Here is a 6,000-nt window from a genome sequence, read left to right as displayed (position 1 = left end):
TATCTCTTAACTCATTACATAGTCAAGTAAAATGAATAATTACTATTATTATTTAGAGAAAATATTTGATCTAAAATTTTTATCATTATTACCAAATATAAAAATACAATTCTATTTTTTAGTTTACACTCAAAATTTAAAATTTTAAGAGTTTATTCAGTTACAAACAATATTTCAAATAATGCACTATAAAATTTGTGTCCTAAAATTTGAATCCAATGTTATCAAACTGTGTCCGCCCATTGAAATCTAACTTTAAGTGTACTTATTTTATACAGCAGGATAGGATATTTGACATACAATGCTTTAAACCCTTAAAAATTCTTGATATATATTTTTTAATGTTATATTTATGAATACTATTTTTAATAAATGTAAACTCTCTTACCCTTTTCTCAATATGATTTTTAAAATTGTGTGATCACATACATGAAGGAGGATCATCTTGAGTCCACTGGAAAGGTGAGCAGAGATTGATATTAAGTAGAAGTAGAGCTGCATGTTGGGAAGGAAGGAAGCCAACATTATTGTGTGTTTATTATAGCACATGTTTAACATATCTTATTTTAGCACTTACAAGAATTCCATGAGGTAGACATCTTTCATCCCTATACCAATTCATATGTTAAGTCTCAGGAAGGTTGGATAAATTACTCAAATTCACAGGGCTGGTAAATTGTAAAGCTGGGATATAAATCCAGATGTAATTGAAAAGTGTGTTCTTTGTATTATCCCACATAGTCTTCCAATGTACAGAAAGTAAAACAGACTATAAGCTCTTCAAAGATAGGAGCTCTGCCAAAAGCACCATTGTGTATCTGCATGCTGGTCTGTCTGTCTTCCTTCATTCATTCCACAAGTACACATTCAGTGCCTACTCTGAGCCAGGCACTGTGCTAGGCCCTGGGAATGCAACAGTGAATGAAACAGACAAGAGGCCCTGCCTTCAAGTTGTTTGTAGCCTGTAGAAGTTTTCAGAAAAGCAAAAATGGAATGGTAATTTACCATGGTCACTGCTACAGGGAGAGGAATGCTAGGGGAATTCAGATTTTCAGGATCTGCGAAGGTGACTTGGAGGAAGCAGCATCTAAGCACAGACCTCACAAACAAGCAGGGATTATCCAGGGGCAGGACACGGGGGATGCTGGTGAAGAGACTTCCTGGAAGAGGGTACTGAATGAACAAAAGCCTGGAATGAAGAACAGGCTTGAGAAGGTGGCAGGAATAGTGGGAAGGGAGGCAATGTTACGAAGGAATTTATAGACGTGCTCAAAGGATTGGAAACAACAGAACCACGCTCACATTTGAAGACAATCTCTCTGAGCAGAATATAGAGAACTGACGTAGGGTAGGGACAAAGGAGGGCAAGGAGTAAGGAGAGGCCACTAAGAGAAGTGGCTGTGGCCTGTACCTTGAAGTGGTTCTGGGGACTGGGAAGTGGGAAGGCTGAGTCCAGGGACTGACTGGATGTGAGGCAGGGAGAGCACACTGTGGGCTGTCCCTAAAGGTTTGTTAGGTTTCTCAGGAATATTGAGAGAAAAGCACTAAAGCAATTAATATTGGTCATATCCCACCACAAGGACCTCGATGGGAAGCAGTTATAAATGAACACTCCCCAGTGATGAAAAGGGAGACTTCTCATGAGCTCTAAAGTATAGCTCTTCCTTTAAGAATCTTAAACTGCAGCATCTAAACGGAAAGTCTCTAGTAATAAAGTACTCAAGCATTTTAAGTTGTTTGTCTTTGACGGGGTTAGGGGTCTTAATCTAACTTCCTCTAATTGATAGGAGAGAAGCCATTTTTTCCTCTCTAGTCAAGATGCAGCCATTCTATGATTTTGCATTTTCTTGTTTTCCACAAAAAAAGATTTACTCCATGATTAGTGAGCCTGTTACATTCCTCCTTCTGTTTATGCTGCACCATGCCATCAGGTGTTCATTAGCTCCTTTATTAAGATGGGCTGTTAGATGCACACAAACTGAAGAAGAGCATTAGTTCTTTTGTATAATTTAAAGTTGTGAATTATTACTTTATCTGGGACCAAAATATAAAGGAAGGAGGTTACTTTTGGACATGTGTTAGCACAATTAATTCATGTACAGAGTAGTTAAAAATTTTTAAAGCATTTCTTGTTGAAATACAGAGTCTTTGGAGATAAAGGAAGATTTCTTAAAACTCCTTAACACAATTTACCTCCAACTCAAATAACACAATAAAGAGTTGTTTCACAAAATGTTATTGACTTCAGGGTTTATAGTAAACCAGTATTTTTTTATAATTATAAGTTTCATATTTAATTACTGGATATAAAATAACATAATTATGTCTTCTTTCATTAGTTACTGGTTTATTACAGTATGGAATATACTATCATGCTCCTATTTTGCAGCTGTATTTAAAACAATTTTTGAACTTTTCTTCTTAAGTGTACTATGTTACTATTCCAATTTCAATTTTATGTTGGACATAGTATAGAATGTATTATTTCATAAATTAACTTTAGACATATTAAGTCATACTATATGAAATTATAATTCTGTGAGTCAAAAATGGTTAAGGATCAGCAATTTCATATGGTTTAAATCTAATCTTTCCATACACGTTTTTTTTACCCCTTTCTATCATCAGGAGGAATTAGTAATGGTCACCCAGTCATTAAGTGAATGCCTAAAGGAAGTAATATCCACCTAGCATATATCCCATTAACCATTTGCTAAAAGTAGTTCACCCATCCATAAGAATTAACTTCCCACAGGGATGACTGGATAGATGAGAGGTCCAGGAATCTGACTCTGTGTTATGTTTGAGTTAAGTTTATGTCTTTCACTAAAATAATGAAGACTGCTTTGTTTTACAGTAAATTCTGTATTTGACTAAAACTTCAAAGATCAATTGCTAAACACAAATTATCCATTTACTAATCAAAACAATAGGGAGGAGAAAGCTACTGAAAATTGCCACCAGCAAAGCCTTCAACAGAGTATAAGAAAAAAACAGAGGCTCTTCTTGGGAAAACATGGACTTTAATCAGAGAACCTGCTCTGTCCAGGTGGTTTTATTTCACTCCTCTCAAAAGTGAGAATGCCTTGCTTGTTTCCCTCTCAAAGCAACTGTAAGGCCTGGAGAGGACAGCAGGACTTCAGGGGTAGAGATACATGCACATTGCACCCTTGAACCTCTGAGATCCAAGAAGGAGGTCAGATCTGCTGGGTAGAGGTCTCCGCAGGGCCGAGGGTTGACATATTTTGCCACTACAGGTAGTACACCAGGTGTTGCAGAAAAGTATTGAGAAGAAAGAAACTCTTGCCATTTATACCTTTTATGAATTATGTTTATATGAAACTCTACTTGTGTTTAGCAATACAAGTAGCTTGAATTTCTGGATTTGTTTTATCCATATGTACATTCTTAGTTCTTGAAAACTCTGAGAGAGAAAAAAAATTATTATAAATACAAATTAGAAGACATGGTTCCTGCCCATAAAGTACATACATTCTTCTTGGGCAGAAAAGATGAACGTAGATGAAAGAATTAGAAACACATCGTCTTACACAATTCCCCTCCTCTCTCAGGGCATTCATTAGCACAATATACTTATATAGAGCCTCCCTTCTCACTAGCCCAAACACCGGCTGTGGAACAAACTCTTGAATAAAATACTTCCCACAATCACCCTTTAGCCAGTGAGTCCATCTGGGAAGTCAGTTCAGTCCCTTCATTCTAATCAAAAGCTCTTCTAACTTTGGGATCTTCCTTAATCAACCTTTGTCATGATGGGGCAAATCCTCAGAAATCCTAGCCAAAAAATTAAGAAAATAATGCTAGTGAAAAATAATACTAATGATAAATCCACTGTCATAAATCCACCGCCTGGAGCCTACCGTGAGCTCTTTGGTAAGTGTGTGTCTTATTTTCTCTATTTTTCTGATCCTCACAATGCTGCTTGCAAAGTGCTGCTCAAAAACACAATGAGGCACAGCTGAAGTAAGCAATTCACCCACGCTCTGGCTGCTATAACAACTTGTCTCTCAAACATTAGCCACCGAATGAGCCAGAGATCAGAACATGAAAATTATTTGTTTGCATGACTCTGAAATTTTGACCTGCCCCCAACCCCATCCCACTCAAAGTTTTCAAAGTTTCTAGAGAAAGTCTACAATGCCTTTTAAAACTGTCTCGGGATTTTAGAGTGCTCATTTGGAAAAGAAAGATGCAAAATACACCTACTAGCCAGGAAATACCATCGTTACTTTTGCACCCTTTTTAGCTGTGCCTGAGTCACGTGGGACTTGAGGATATTCTTTTATAATGTTATGTTGAAGCTCAGGCTGTCTTTCCCCTAATAAAGTTGTCCCTTTTCCCCTGTCTCAGCTCATCAGAGGGCAATCTAGGCCTGTTGCACATTCCTCTCCTCTGTGAGACCTGTAAACATCTATTCAACATCCTTCAAACTAGGGCCCATTCATGCATGGCCTTCAGGGCACTAGAACATTGATCCACAGCTTTTTCCTCTCCAAACTTGATCACCACTATTTTCAGCCCTGTAGATCATATTTTTTCAACACTTCAGTCATTTTCATGTCTCTGCTTATTTTCCTCCTATTTCTCCACGATGTGTAATATTCCTTTGAGTTATCTTTTTCGAAGGAATGCAAAGAACTCGATGATTCAGCCCTCCACCCACACATCCACATGAGGCAGGAGGCTCTCCTCCCTGCTTTTCTGAGGTATAAAATTGTTTGGCTCCAATGAAGCTATGTTTTTCCAGCTGTCAAGCAGCAGCTGACCAGATTTTTTTCTACACACTGAAAATTGACATGCAGCAACGTGTGTTATGGTGTGGTAGGGTGGAAGCAAGGTCTCATAAAAACACAGAGGCAAAGTGGAATCTTGGAACTCAGAGTGGCAGTAAACCTACCAGAGAGACAAGCTTAACAACTTTATATGTGCCAGGTATCAGGCTAGCTGCTGGGAATCAACCGTATAAAACCTAGTCCCTAACCCAAATGAATTAGCATTTATTCATTCAGTGAGTCTGTATACTGTTTATGAGCAGCTATGACATGCCAGACTTTATTCTAGGCTCTGAGAGTACATCAGTGAACAACACAGACAGAATTTTTGGAGATTATTGGATACAAAAACGCATAGTAGATGATTACATGGACTCTGGAGTCAGACTTCTTGGGTTCAAATGCTGGCTGTGTAATACTGAGAGGAATATTCACCTCTCTGTGCCTCTGTCTCCTTATCTGCAAAGTAGGGATGATAAGGGTACCTAGTGCATAGGGTCATTAGGAGAATTAAAGGAGCTAATACAAATAAGGGACTTAGAAGAATGTCCAGCACAGAGCATGGGGTCCATATATCTTAGCTATTATTACATTAGAAAATTACATTACACTGTGATGGGGGCTTTGTCAAAAAGAAGTGAAGCATGAACCTTTCCAGGAGCACAGAGGCAAAGCACCTCACTCGGACAGGTGGTGGGCAATGCCTCTTAGAAGAGATGGCACTGGAGTCTGGAAGGTCGACTAGGATTTAGCCAGATGAAAAACAAGAGGAATGGAATACCAGGCAGAGGGAACACTGAAGATTTGGAAGCAAAGCAGAAAGCAGCAATTCTTAGAAATGCAAGTGTCAGGGCTGGCCCGGTGGCATGCTCTGCTCTGGCAGCCCAGGGTTTGCTAGTTTGGATCCTGGGCGCGGATCTACACATGGCTTATCAAGCCATGCTATGGCAGACGCCCCACATATAAAGTAGAGGAAGATGGGCACATATATGTTAGCTCAGGGTCAATCTTCCTCAGATAAAGGAGGAGGATTGGCAGTGGATGTTAGCTCAGGGCTAATCTTCCTCCAAAAAAAAAAAAAAAAAAAGAAATCTAAGTGTCTTAGTGTAGGTGGGAGTTGGAGAGGAGTGGTGAGAAGGAAGGTTAAGAAGAGACTAGATCATGTTAAGGAATTTGGACTTTATCCTGTAGCAGAGGAAGCCACTAA

This window comes from Equus caballus, chromosome 18, assembly GCF_041296265.1.
Source record: "Equus caballus isolate H_3958 breed thoroughbred chromosome 18, TB-T2T, whole genome shotgun sequence".
Lineage (NCBI taxonomy): Eukaryota > Metazoa > Chordata > Mammalia > Perissodactyla > Equidae > Equus > Equus caballus.
This window is presented reverse-complemented; position numbering follows the sequence as displayed.